The sequence below is a fragment of the Lissotriton vulgaris genome, chromosome 7, assembly GCF_964263255.1.
Source record: "Lissotriton vulgaris chromosome 7, aLisVul1.2, whole genome shotgun sequence".
In the NCBI taxonomy this organism is placed as follows: domain Eukaryota; kingdom Metazoa; phylum Chordata; class Amphibia; order Caudata; family Salamandridae; genus Lissotriton; species Lissotriton vulgaris.
This window is the reverse complement of record NC_141695.1, coordinates 452,474,155-452,488,688: the sequence shown is the minus strand read 5'-3', so window position 1 is coordinate 452,488,688 and position 14,534 is coordinate 452,474,155. Positions and strand designations below refer to the sequence as shown.

Here is a 14,534-nt window from a genome sequence, read left to right as displayed (position 1 = left end):
AATGACGCAAAAGTGGCTCAAGGGTCTTGTAAATAAGCCCCCATATCTGTTAGGAGAGTTACCACAGAAATTTTGTGAAGCTGCTTTTTTATCCCTTTAAAAAGGTCAAAAAAGTCTCTACGGAGAGGAGACTAAAGTTAAAATCATTTATAGGAAAAAAAAAACCTCATTAAAAATTTGTAATAGCCATAGGCTCTTCTATTTATGTACCGGTTTGTGCATTGTTAAAACTAAAAATGCATTGGCAAAGCCAATATGTCTTGCCTTTGTGACATATTTGCTTTGCTAATGGTTTTAGCCATCCCAGATCCTGTGCAGCATGGCTAAAGTTAAAAATAAGATAGAAAAAAAGGACAAAAACAAAAGCCTTTGCTGCATCCATCCGTGTCATTTTGTGAGTGCGCATGTTTACAAAATGATGCAGGTGGGTTTAAAAGAATTTATTTTCAGCTACAGATCCGAGTTGGACAGGTAACTAAAGAAAAATTGCATAAAATATATATATTTTTTTACATGGATGTGCTGCTGTAGCAGATGTAATGCAGGGCTGGGGGAAATGCAGACGCAATAAGTGGCATGTTGGGAACAAAAAGCGGAAAGGGTGGAGAGGAAACGTGAAAGCAATCAGGGGGAGGACTGGATGGGATGTAAAAGCAACAAGGAAAAGCCTGAGGAACGCAGCAGCAACAAAGGGATTGAAAGCAACACTGACGACATGTGTGGGGGAAGCAATGGGGAATCGCTGGGCAACTCAAGGGGGTCGTGCTACCGCTATCTTGTCTGGGTCTCTGGAAACCTGCAAGCCACAAGTCGGAGTGCGCTGCCAGGTGTTGACTTTCCATCACAGAGCCTGCAACAGTGACTTGAACAGCCTCCAGCTCTGGGAAGAGGAAGCCTTGGGAAGCTGGCATCTCCCTGCCCCGAGGACTCAAAGGGTGAACAGGGCTGGAAGTTTGCAGCGCGATCAAAATAGATGTGCCTTAGGTGAATGCTGTGACTGTGTCTTATTAAAGTAAGCCTGATGCAAATAAGGCGTGATCTAGTTAGTATCGCCACAGTGCTGGTTTTAGGATTTGTGTCTACGTATAGTGAGTTTCCCAGTGGCGCGACAGCAAAATGAAAATAAAATAAAAACACGCGAGTGGGGCGTAAACAGAAAAATACCTTTGACGGCCGGTGGAGAAACGCTCTGTGGTTTGGGAGGGGCAGGGGTGCCAGAAATCCAGATGGCAGCTGTGCATGTCGCGTGCGCTTTTGCGTGTACCAGCAAGCTGGTGGCCGGCAAAAGCCTGTGGGTAGCACTTTTAAAACCCAGCTACTAAATTTCTCGCAAGACAGCGCAAGCACTGACTCTAGCGAGACCTAAAAAGGGTTTCTACTAAACGGAGCCTTCAGTCAAGAGAGTTTTCAGCCTACTGATGAAGGCTAAGGCAGTGACATACAAATGGTGAACATTGGTTAAAAGACTGACAGCATTTAAGGCACTGTTTTGTAAAGTCTTGTGTGCCAATTTATTAAGACATACTTGCCAAAAACATGCCGTTAATTCATTTCTATGAAATGTATGCGCACCTTACAAGTAAATACTTTGTTAATTAAAAGAGGTTATATGAAACATTGTCATGGTGCACCTTTTAATTTCTATGTGGGGGCAGGGGTGGCGTTATGATATTTCAGAAACAGATCTGATTCACCCATTTCAGCATTCCACCTAAGGTATGAAATGTAAGTACTTTTTGCACTGGAATTCTTTATGAAATGAATTTGAACAAACAAGACATACAGGAGGCACGTTGTAGTGTCACTTCCTCCCTGAGCGTCGAAGCACTTGTACGGTAGACAAAGAGCTACGTCACAGAACATTTGCACTAGTATAAAAAAGAATTGTGAAAACCCATGGAATCCATGTGCACAGCTTTTGTTGCTTGTGTAATGTCTGCCTATTTTATCAATTCGTATTTGAATCAGAGGAAGTAAACTTTATGTGTTCTTCTAATTAAAATAATTACAAAGTTGTACAAAGTCATATGAACACATTGTGTAGTCTTGGTGACAGAGAAACTGTAGGTTCCCTATAAAGCATAACACCCGAGTGCAGATAGACTATATGAAAGAAAGAAAACAAGCCTTAGATTCTACTGCTCGGAAACTAAAAGGGAGATTACAGAAGGGATTTATCAGCATCAGGTTTGTATTGCGACTTATATAGCGCACGTATCACCCGAAAGCATCACGGCGCTTGCCTTGGGAGCCCGTCCTGGCTTTTCCCTGTGAGATAACCCCTACTGGGCATCCCCAAGGTGAAAGCCAGGCATCCTGCAGAGGGTGGGCCGCCATAGTGGAGATTAAGCAAGCTATTGCCCAGAGTTGCAGCGTGGGACCCCATGATTAGAGTAGGCACCGAGGCGAGAATTATCGAGTCCGTGGACATTTTTGGGCTCAAGACCCTGCCGTGTCGGGAATTGAACCCTGGTCCCAGGCCAGACCTCTGCATCAGGGTCTGCCGCTCTAATCAGTGAGCCACACTCCTCCACAAGTTTGCCTATACAACGCCACATATAATACACAGCACTTGTTCAACTCATGTTCGGAAAGGCTATTTCCCATAGATGATGCTTTTATGGAGAAAGACAGCACATTTAATCGATGCGATAGACATAAAAACGACCGTATTAAAATTGCATAAACCATACATACATGGATGCCTAACAGAACAGCTGTTATAAAAGTGTTAAAATGATTAATCCCACAAAAAATTCGAATAAAACCTTAAAGTCATTTTTGGAAACTGATGAAAGTACTTATTAAAAAAAAACTGACTGTGTGCTTCTGCGAAATCTGGAAATAAAGTGGACATGCTTTGACTAATAGTGACATTGCCCATATTATTATAATAACGTATAACCAGAGATATATAGCTTGAGCTGTAAGTGGACTTTGTGGCATTAATCCTGATCACGAATATACGGGTACCCACTATGTTTTATAGACACTTGTTCCTGAAAAGGCACCAGTCACTTTATTTACCTGTAGTACGAAACAAAGAACCTAAAACCAGCTGTCAGTTGTTAATGCAAAAATGTCAGCTAGTAATCCACAAAGGGGGTTTTAAAGCTTTCCTCTCTTCTACCCCAAAGAAAGTCCACCCGACAACTCACTGAGTGCAACCGACTTTCGATTTTATCTAGCTCTCCGACTGCCAAACCCAGATATTTGTTCAGCCGACAAATAGGTCGGAAGCCTGGACCTTGCAGACACTTCCAGCAATGCTGATCTGATGTTCGTACAGCAGGTATGAGGGGAAGCAAGAGTGTAGAGATCTTCTGCACAGCTTGAGCAGGTAGGGACATAAACATATCTGGGCTTAATTATGAGCCCTTTGCACCACCATTGCGTCTCTTTTTGTGATCCAGTGGTGGCGTAAAAAATGTGCCATGTTGAGCCTAATTTACAAAGTGACGCACTTAAGTAGATGCGTCACTTTGTGAAGACCTGCGCTACATTATACCTGCATCAGGTGTAATGTATGCAGGGTGGGTGTCCCCCCCACAAAAAGGGTCATAGCAGTGGCGCAGTGAAATCTGATTTCACTGCACCACTTGACTTCTAGGATGCAACTGTGTTAAAATCTTATGCCTGCCTCACAGCAGACGAAGACTGACACAGGCCTTTTCACATGGGCTTGCTCGATGTGAAAGGACACATTGCTGGAGTAGCGTTTGTTTCAGACACACCCCAGCAATGCGTCAATTTTGCACCTACAGGTACGTCAGGAATACTGACGCACCTGTAAATCCTTGCGATGACATGAAGTGCCGTACAGTAAATACGGCGCATCCATGGTTTTGCAAGGAGTGTGCACTGAAAGGTGTTGCTTCACTGTTGTCATGCAGCGATGCAACACTTTTCATAAACGATGCCCATCATGACTCGCCGAGATAGCAGCATCTTCTGGAGCGTTTTCACTTCTGAGACATGTCCTGCATGGCCCATGGTTCAGCGACGCCCGAGGGACCGATAGAAATCTCAGCCTTATGAATGTGTTCTAGTCTCATGTTTCAGGCTCAGTCCCAGGAACCAGAGTAAAACGTGGAGCAAGCAGATTTCAGATCATTTTTAGTATTTATGCAATATGACGTTCATAAAATTACTGCTCTTCCCATTTCAAATGTGAAATAGTTGTCTGCACTTAATGAAAAAACACTGCCTTCCCTTTTAGAAAAATTAGAAAAAAGAATGGTCCAAAACTACTTTGTTTTTTCTTTTTAAAAGCCCTTACTGAATTAGCCTCTTTTTGTTAAAATCTAGGTGACTCACTAATAATAATCAAACATGTGTGCTGCAGTTGATTTATAACCTGTTTTCCTTTTTTGTATGGTACACAATTATTAAAGTGACATAAACAGGACCAAAAGGTGTTTGGTCCCCTCCATACAACACAAGTAGCAAAAAAAAGTGTATGTGGATTTGCCCTATTTTTTTCTTCTCTAGTGCACATTTTCCATGATATAGTGCCCGCTTTCTTCTGAATTCACATATTATATTCTGACAAGCATGCAAGACTACCTTTTCATTCCCGTCCCTTTACAGGAAAAAAACACGCACATAAATAAAATGAGAGAACGAAACAAGTAGCCACATAAATATGGAGCTAGAGAAACAGGCATATACATTCAAACCACTAGAAATAGACATATTCAGTGAAAAAGACACATACATAAATAAGCACTAAGAGGAAGAGATGGAGAGGGCATAGAAAAATAAGTATCTAAGTGTATGCGTGTGTGGATAAAGAGAGAGAGAGCAAAAAAAGGAAGCAAATATTAATGGAGACTGGGTCAAGGACAAACAAGGAATGAAAATGCAACATGATGAAAAGTTAAATGTATATAGAAAAAGAACCACACACATTTAGAGAGGGGAGAAAGTGTGAGATAATGAGGGGAAAAATCAAAGTTATATAATATGAAGAGAGACTGCAATAAAAGGGACAAATGCAAAATGAAAGCGGCAAAGAAAATGGAAGAGAGGGTGAGAAAGAAAGAATGAAAATGAAATATATAAAGTTCCTCTGTCAAGGTATTTTTGTTGGGAGTTTTGGAATATGTTTATTTTTTATGTCAGTAATTACATTTGTGTGTGTTTGTATGTGTTAAAGTTTGTCTGGAGGTTTATAAAAGGGTTTCTAGCATTGTGCTTCTGGCCTTGGACTGAGTATGAGTCTGGAATTACGAATATGTGCTTGTCCGTGTCAGTATTTCGGTGTCTGTGCTTCTTTCCATAAACGTGTTGGTATCTTTGTTGAGGGGATTAGTCGGATGGGAGCTGAATGTTGCTTGTTTTGGTGAAAGTCATATACACAGTGATACCCAGACATCAACAAATCCCTATTAAAGCAACAAACCTGTTGAAGGAATTAGGGAGTTCCGCACGGATCGAAACTTATACCCTGCTTCAAAGCCCAGACTTCAAGAAAAGCTGGTTAATGCATGATTTAATTCCACCATGAGAATTTCAGTACTTGTACAGCCTCAGCTGTTATCGCAGCACCAGTAAGATTGAGCTCAATTCCAGAAAATGATATGTGCCGCGGGGCACCCTTACTAAGAGATTGTTTTCTCCTAATGTGTAAGATTATCAGAGTAGGATCAGTATTACCTCTTTGACTATACAGTTATGAATACTTACAAAAGCCGGTCCGTCCTAGCAGCAATCAGCCACAATTATTAGTAAAGTAAAATAAAATAGCATATAGTCCTGAAAAGACCACATGAGGGTCTCAGACTGTGAACCGTTGCGCCCGGAGAGTTCTCATTCTTGAAAATAAACGCCTCCTTGGCGTGAATGGTTTTTCTTCCCCGAACTTTCCCCGCCAGTGTCTCACGTGGAAGAGAGAATTCTCAAACGTGTTACCGATCAGTTTTTCAATTAAATTAAATTTTACAGACCACGTATTGTTCCACAGATAAAAAGTCACAGGCCTCAAAAAAGTGAGGAAGAAATGTAAACTATGACATCATTTATTGATTGCTTTCGTACAGGGTCGTGCGGGCCAGAGGGTCGCAACATAGCGCTTCGGGGAGGAGCTCGAGAAGGCAGGAAGAAGCCGATGTGACAATCTCGATAACGCAAGAGGGTCTCGTGGACACGGCTAACAGGAGGGCGAAGAAGAAAGTCTGATGGGAGATCTGAGAGTTTGAAATGATTTCCCAGCTTCTAGGAAATGTTTGTCCGTCCGCCGGAGTAAATCGCTGATGGCTCCGAGGCGAGACAAAGAAGGCTGTGTAATTGAATTACTTCTCGGATACGATTTGGGGCACTTGCTTTTTTTCGCTAAATGTAAACCAAGTTTTGCTAACAACCATCTCAGCAGAAATATACAATGTGTTGTCCTAAACCGAGCATGGCTTCCATCCTAAAAGGCGCATTACTTTGACTAGGCGTGTACTGCACATATAAAGAGTAGCCGGTAAAGATGGAAGCCAGGGCCCACACCAGCCCACCCGGCTTCTTTCTTTTTTTCAGTAGAAAAATAAACGAAAATGTGATACATTTTTACCTTGTATTAACGTTTATTTGAATATGTAAGTTATGCATAAAATATAAATGCTGCTTTGTTCATGACATTAGAATAATTCATTCTGATCTGTTTCCCTTTCTGATATATCTCTCTTCGTTTAGATTTGAATTCAGAGCATTTTCCCCTTTAAACTAAGTATCTCCCCCATCTTCTTTGATAATCTAAGTTTGGGCCCTATGGAAGTTTGTGCTGGATGTCAGGTTGATTTTGAAACTTACTTCACAGTATGTCAATTTTTACAAATCTGTAATTTTCCCATAGTGTCCTTGAACCTTTGCAGAAAATGTTCAGACAATAACACAATAATGAGGAGAGCACCAGCATGCTGATATTGTGTTTTTAAAACGCTTTGCTGAAACTAATAGCAAGTCAGCTCAGTGAGTTAATTCCCTGCTGCTGAGATGTACACCATCTGCAGCTCACAGTTTTTGAATATCCGTCCTGCCAACTCTGCCATTTTTCCGGTGGTTGATTTATCGCCTTGAGACCATCGCGCTTTATAAATGCCGTGATTGATTGATTGATTGATTGATTGATTGAATCGGTACCCAGTAGTTGTGAAAACAATAGGATATCATTCACAATCGTCCCAAACACTAAGCTGTGACAATAAGTGAGGAATTATCCTGGTACATCATTTGAAAACAAACACAAATCTGACTGCTTTTGTATTTCGGGACATTAGGGCATTCCTCATTAGTCTCCAGGCAGGTGGCTCCTGATTTCTAAAAAGAAGTACCCTACTCTGAAATGTTTTTGAGCACAGTCGGGAAGTTTTGGTTAATCTCCAGACAAGTGGCTGCTGACTTCGGAACAAAAAAAGTCAGCTTCTTTTGTATTTTTCGTCACATCACAAGGCTCTCTTGTCTTCTGATTTCGAACCACACAAATTGTGACCACGTTGGTATTTTCCGGTAGATGCGGAAGCACCTGGCGAGTCGCCAGATCTCTGTTACCTCAGACGTCTGGGCATGGAGACTCGGGACTCGAGAGGTCTCGTGCTGTAAACCTGGTGACCTGGTACCCTTTCTTCTGGTTTGAGACCCGCGCCTCTGTTTGCACCCCACACGTTGTGTGCGCGATCACAACCGGGTTTCACCTCTGTAAGTGTGTCTGACTTGTGGAAAATTAAGAGAGGGTCTCACGCAAGTCAAGCTTCAGACTTCGACGCACAAGAAAGACGCGTGAACCCGATTCTTTGTGAATCCGCTCATAACCTGCCATCTCCACGTACCTCGTTTCCTTCATTTACAAAAGGAGCGGGGCCTTAGAAGGAGTACAAATTGGAAACCTCGTGCATGAATTGGAAACTCTGGGGCATATTACCAAGCAATAGCGATATGCTTGGTTAGAGACAAAAATTTACCGCTGAGCTGCGGCGATTTTTATCGCAGATAAACTATGGCATTACCAAGGTTTATCGCAAATGCGATAAAAAACAGCCGCAATGCATGAGTATCGCTGAAAAGTCAGCGATACTCATGCATTACTGAGCTAATGCTCTTAGCCATGGCTAAGAACTGCTCAGGGCAGGTGTTAGCTTTTGGAGATATTCGCTCTTAGCGCAAATATCTCCAAAAGTTGGTAATGGGAGATAGCGATGTTATCGACTGTTTCCAGTCACTAACATCTTGGCACGCCCACTTTGCATGTCATTAGTGATAAATATCACTGACATGCAAAGTGGGGCCCAAGATGGTCGCTATCTCCTACTAGCTGTCGCTAACTGGTGTTAGCGACAGCTAGGTAATAGGGAGATAATTTTATCTCCGCTTTCTTGGCTTTTAAAGCCAAAAAAGCGGAGATAAACCCCCTTGATAATATGCCCCTCTATTTATTTGCTTCATTCCTCGGGGTCCGGGATCCTTGCAATTGTACATACAGGGCAGTGGTAAAATGCATACCTACTAAAGACTTGACATAGCTAAAACAATACATTAACAACTTTGTAGTATGCAAGTTTGGTTCAGTAACATCGAAATCCAGGCTGTGACAGCAAGGCTGCCTGGGTGTGCCTTAGGGTGAAACCCCTGCAGCCACTCTCTGCATTCATACACGTGTGGACTGAGCCAACCTGGACTACAGGGAAGCGGCTACGGTACGGCAGAAGATAGAGTGACATACACCATGCTATGACTAGCATGTTACCCCACTGCCCCATCCTTAAGGGCACCTTGTGGCAGCTATGTCAGCTGTAGTTGGGCACATCAATGTCTTTGGAGAGGGAGGTCTGTCACTCCATTCTAACACTGTCACTCTGTTCTAGCACTGAGCCACTCGATTCCAGCCGTGTGTCACTACATTCTAGGCATGTGTCACTACATTCTAGCCATGTGTCACTCCATTCTTACCATGTCACTCAATTTTAACACTGCACAACTCCATTCTAGCACTGCACCACTCCATTCTAGCCATGTGGCGCTCCATTTTGCCCAGTGTCACTCTATTCTAGCAATGTGTCACACCATTCTAATCCTGTGTCACCCTGCTCTAGCTGTGTCTGTCACTTCCTTCTAGCACCTTGTCACTCCATTTTGTTGCTCCATTCTAGCCCTGTGTCACACTATTCTAGCAATGTGTCACTCCATTCTAGACCTATGTCACTCTACTGTAGCCATGTGTCATCCCATTATAGCACTGTGCCATTCCATTCTAACACTGTCAGTCCATTATAGCACTGTGCCCGTCTATTCTGGCCATGTGTCACTCCATTCTAGCACAGTGTCACTCCATCCTAACACTGTCACTCCATTCTAGCACTATGCCGATCCATTCTAGCACATTGCTATTCCATTCTAGTTGTGTGTCACTCCATTCTTGCCCTATGTCACTCTATTCTAGCCGTGCGTCACTCCATTCTAGCTCTGTTTCACTTTAATCTAGCCAGGTGTCTGTCACTCCCATTTTTGCACTGAGCCACTCCACTCTAGCTGTGCCACTTCATTCTAGCCCTGCATCGCTCCATTCTAGCCGTGTATCTGTCACTCCATTCTAGCTTCATGTCACTCGATTCTAGCTGTGTGTCTGTCACTCCATTCTAGCACTGTGCCACTCCGTTCAAGTCATGTGTCGCTCCCTTCTAGCCTTGTGACACTCAATTCTAGCTGTGTGTCTGTCACTCCACTCCATTCTAGCACTATACTACTCCATTCTAACCATGTGTTACTTCCTTCTAGCCCTGTGCCACTCTATTCTATTCATGTGTCTCTCCATTCTATCCCTGTGTCACTCTATTCTAGCCATGTGTCACCCCATTCTAGCAAAGTCACTCCATTCTAACTCTGTAACTCCTTTCTAGCCCTGCGCCCCTCAATTCTAGACATGACAAAAATCGTTCTAGCACTGTGCCACTTCAATCTAGTCACGTGTCACTCTATTCTAGCCCTGTGACAATCTATTTAGCAGTGACTGTCACTCAATTCTAGCACTGGGTCACTCCAATCTAGCCCTGTATGAATCCATTCTAACACTGCCACTTCCATCTAGCACTGTGCTCTGCCATTCTAGACATGTGCTATTTCATTCTAGCTGTGTGGCACTCCATTCTTGCCCAGTGTCCCATGTGTATCTCCATTCTAGTCAGTGCGAATTTGTAAAAAAATATAAGTACCAGGGCTCTCGTCAAGGGGCAACTGCAGCTTGCACCAAGCATTGCTCCTGACAGTGCTGCCAATAGCATTTTAAAAACAACTAATAACCATCACACTCCTCCTACAAGTGTGACACTTCAGACTATTCCAGGCTCCTAAAGCTTTAAGAATGACTTGGGCAGCAGGTAATAGTCATTTTTAATGTATATTGAAATAATAATTGACTGTTGTTGTGGTCATGTCAGACAGCGTCACCTTATGGCAGACTGTCACAAGCGCCGGAGTTGACAATTAAGTGCCGGTGCCTCGCACCAGAAACCACAGGCTCAAATTAAGCACTGATTCTAGTGGTGTCACTTTGAGGCACCTACTGCACAGACAGTGCAAGCTGCTGGAGGCACATGCTGCACAGACAGTGCAGACACTTTGAGGCACATGCACAGACAGTGCAAGTAGCTTGAGGCCTATGCTGTATAGAAAGTGCGTACACCTTGAGGCATATGCAGAGACAGTGTAAGCAGATTGAGGCGCATGCACAGTCAGTGCGAGCAGCTTGAGTAACATGAACAGACAGCAAAAGCAGCTTGAGGCACCTGCACAGTTAGTGCGAGCATCTTGAGGAGCATGCAAAGACAGTGTAAGAAGCATGTTTCACTGTGAGGAGCCTCTTTGGAACTCAAGTATGGACCATGAGTTTGGACCTCAATGTAGTGTGGAAGTTGAGGCACTGGAGAAATCGGTACAAACACTGTAAGAGCGTAAGGCATACAGGTGGATGGTGTGAGGTAGCTGGAAGCACATGGACGAGCACTGTCCTGGAGGCACATGGAAGGGTGATGTGAGAACTTGAGGAATATGGGTGGATAGTGGCACATGGAAGAGCACTGGAAGAGCTTGCGGCATACAGGTGAATGCTGTGAGGTACCTTTGGACATGTGGATAAGCACGCTAAGAGTTTGAGACAAATGGGTGGATGCTGTCAGGTAGCTGGAAGCACATGGAAAGATTGTTGTGAGCATGAAACCCAGAGTGTAAGGTGGGGTAAGTCAGCAAATAGGGATGGGGGCACACCCAGAGACTGTAGTAGACATGGTGTCCTCCCAAGAGACAGCCAAAGACAGCAAACATTCATAAGATACCCTATGCAAAAATGTAGGCAGAAAGTTTGAGGTAGTTTGAGGCACATGGGGAGACAGCCAGGGTATTTTAGAGCATATGAACAGAGAGCAAACATAAGAATCCAGCAGAGCATAGGAAGGAAGCATGGGGAGCCTAGCACACATATAAAGATAGTGTTTGACCTTACACTGCAAGGAAAGATGGTGAAAAACTCTAGGGCCACATGTGCAAAGGTTTTTTCTGGTTGCAAATGGGTCGATTCCCAGAATTGGCCCATTTGCAAATGCAAAAATGTTTTTTCACAAGTACAAATCTCTATCTCATATTGGGTTTGCGATTCGATATTAGAAAGCGGCGTGTTTACGGCATTACTTCCTAATTGAATCGCAGTGGTGTGTGTGAATGTTTTGCGGCCTTAAGGCAGTCATAAAAAATGTGCATTTTACAAAAAAAAGATTGCTTTATTTAAAAGCGATCATAGGCATAGAGGTCTGCTGACCTGACCCCAGCCGGCCACCAGCTCTGTGATTTTAGCAATTCCCCCAATGGGTCGCAGACCTAGACTTACTTCATTAATATTCATGAGGTAGGTCTATTTGTGACCCACTGGGAATCTCAAAAAGGTATCAATGACACATTTGTACATTGGTGTTTGCGATTACCAAATAGCAAATCGCAAAATTGTGCTCTGTTGTAATCATAAAATATTACTTTTGTATGTGGTGCCCACATTACACCAGTGCCCTCCACAGAACACAATGCATCTCATTTCAGCAGCTTTTGGGACTCATTCTGCGCTGTGTGTATCTGTGTCCTATCATACATAACGGTGACGTCACTAGTCACAATAGCGGCATCCCAGTAAATAAATTCACAAACAACCACGTAGCCTTAAAAATATATATACTCATTTTCTGTGGAAATTCCAAACACCCTGCAATTGCCCTGTGATTTCGTTTTGTTCAGCACAGTCTAAATATTTTTCATATATGAGCTCGTGGCACGAATTTGCTGAACAACCATTCAGAAAATTCACCGTGACGGGGCTGGCTGCACGTTCCTGGACAGAACTCCTGCCCTGGAAAATTGGACCAATTATTTGAAACATTTTAATATCCCAAAATGACGGTGATTTAGACGAAAATATGCATTTCCAGAGATGAACTAGGTACAAATTCAATCTTTATCTAGATATGTTTGAGAAAGCACCAATGTTCCCATTTATGCAATGCTGTTTTTTAAATATATTTTAAATAATAATGTCCCTTAACTTTTTCTATCTATCAGGCTGTACCATCTTTCCAAAGATTGCGGGACACGGAGTGCATGAGAAGAGATTGCTGCAATCACGTGTGCAGTGCATCACAAGGAGAGCACAGCACACACATACACATGTTTTATTACCCTTACTTTGTGAAGACAGCTTACAACCTCAGGATCTATTCAATTTCCAGATTCGGTACTTGTATACTCTTTCCCTTGACGAAAATTCTGCCGACTTTAATGTTGAGCCCCTTGCATCTCATTCTCTCAGTTTAAAACACTGATCAGGGCCGACGCACAGCAGCAGAGCTCAGCTGCTCATGTAATAACATAGTAGGCAAATGTCACCTTCCGAAAAATTTGTTCCACATTTTTTGGACAGCCCTGTGATTTGTGTACTTGTTCAATGCAAGAGAACGCCCAGAGGCAAAGCTGCTGAAAACACGGCTGCTGTTGTCATTGCTGGCTAGATTGGAAACCCTATCTTTATCAGAGATTTTACAAGGCAGGAATGTGGCCGAGCCCCCCAGATTTGCCCGCGCTTTCGCCTCCCCTCCTCCCTGATAGTTTCTCCAAGAATCCCTGACACGCTGGCTGCTCACCTGTTGTCCGGTATCTCAGCGAGACTCGAATGCCTGCCTCGTCTGCTGCCCGCCCCGAGCTTCACTGGCACCTCTGCAGGGAGAAGAGTGTGGGCACCTGCCAGCCGCAGCCAGGGATTTAGGTTTGCAGCAGGGACCGCCCACTCCGCGACAACAGGCAATGAGATTGGGTCTGGGACCACCTTTTCCACCACCTCCTCAAAAATCTCAAAAGGGGGTGGGTGGGAGAAAGGAGGCAGAAGGGCCAGGGAGGGGGTACTGACTGCCACAGAAGGAAGAGAATATTTAGACATAATATGACGCATGGTGTTCTGTTTTTTTGGTTGTTGCATGGCAGTGCTGATAGCCTAAAGTGCCCACTTCATCCTCGACCTCTCTCAGCCAGGCGACGGCCAAGGTCAGCATTATTTGTATTCGTGTTGCTGTCAGGTTGCGAGTGTCTTTCTCTTTCATAGTATGACTCTATCTGCATCCTTATATGCACAAAATCCATCCAGAAAGAAGGCACTTGGCACTGAGTCACAACGCTTGGCTTGTGAGCCCTTCAGTGTTGTATCTGGGAAGGTAACATAGAAGTTTAACTTTTCACTTTTCTGCATGGAATCTACTTTGCAAACATTGAAATGTTTTACTTGGAAGTGCTTGGATTACGTTTTTTTTTTATTTACCAAGTTTTATAGCGTGCACAGCCGACCCCAGGCACATTAGAAGTGCCAAACGACATTGCAGGACTAACCAAAAGATCGTTTCATACTATATAGACAATTTTGGACCAAAAAGTGCCAACGTCAGAAACTGTTGAAAAACACGGACTATAATCAGCTCTAAAAATATCTACACAGTGATAAGTGTTATGATTAAGGACACAGAAGGCAATAACATTTGTTAAAATATAAAAATGTCTTTAAAACGTAAAAGCTCCAGTTGAAGGGACGATATGGTGAGACTTTAAGCCCTAAAACCACTGAAGTTGCCAATGAACCATGCAACCATAACTCACCCCAATGCACCACTACTGATCTCACACATCATGTCCCAAATCATATCACAAGTTACAAACATAAATGGCACCACCAGTGACACTCAAGTCCTCTACTTTTTGTGCAAAGCATGACTATGTGCGTGCCACCGTGTTACCACTGAGCTTCGCTTGGCATTCGCGGTTTAGGTGCAGGACCGGGCAAATACTGCGAGTTGCCGTAACGTGTGCGCCTAAAGACAGCATAAGCTGTCTTGCCAGCTCAATGTTTTGCAAAAAGTATCATACGAAAATACATGCATATTGAAAGGCTCCCAATCAACACTTTTTCATCATTGGTATCTTGAAATCTCGCTCAAATTACACTTTTCTCACCCTAACAGAAGATATAGATCTACAGA

General features: G+C 43.3%; 1 protein-coding gene across 1 annotated transcript in view; it reads right to left on the bottom strand.

Moving 5' to 3' along the window:
* Window positions 1-13,302, bottom strand: part of LOC147701844 (serine/threonine-protein kinase SBK2-like) — a 126,152-nt gene extending 112,850 nt beyond the window's left edge. The window contains exon 1 of the mRNA XM_086930476.1: window positions 13,155-13,302. The gene's annotated coding sequence lies outside the window, so the exon portion shown is untranslated. The remainder of the gene's footprint in view (window positions 1-13,154) is intronic.
* Window positions 13,303-14,534: the final 1,232 nt, after the last annotated feature.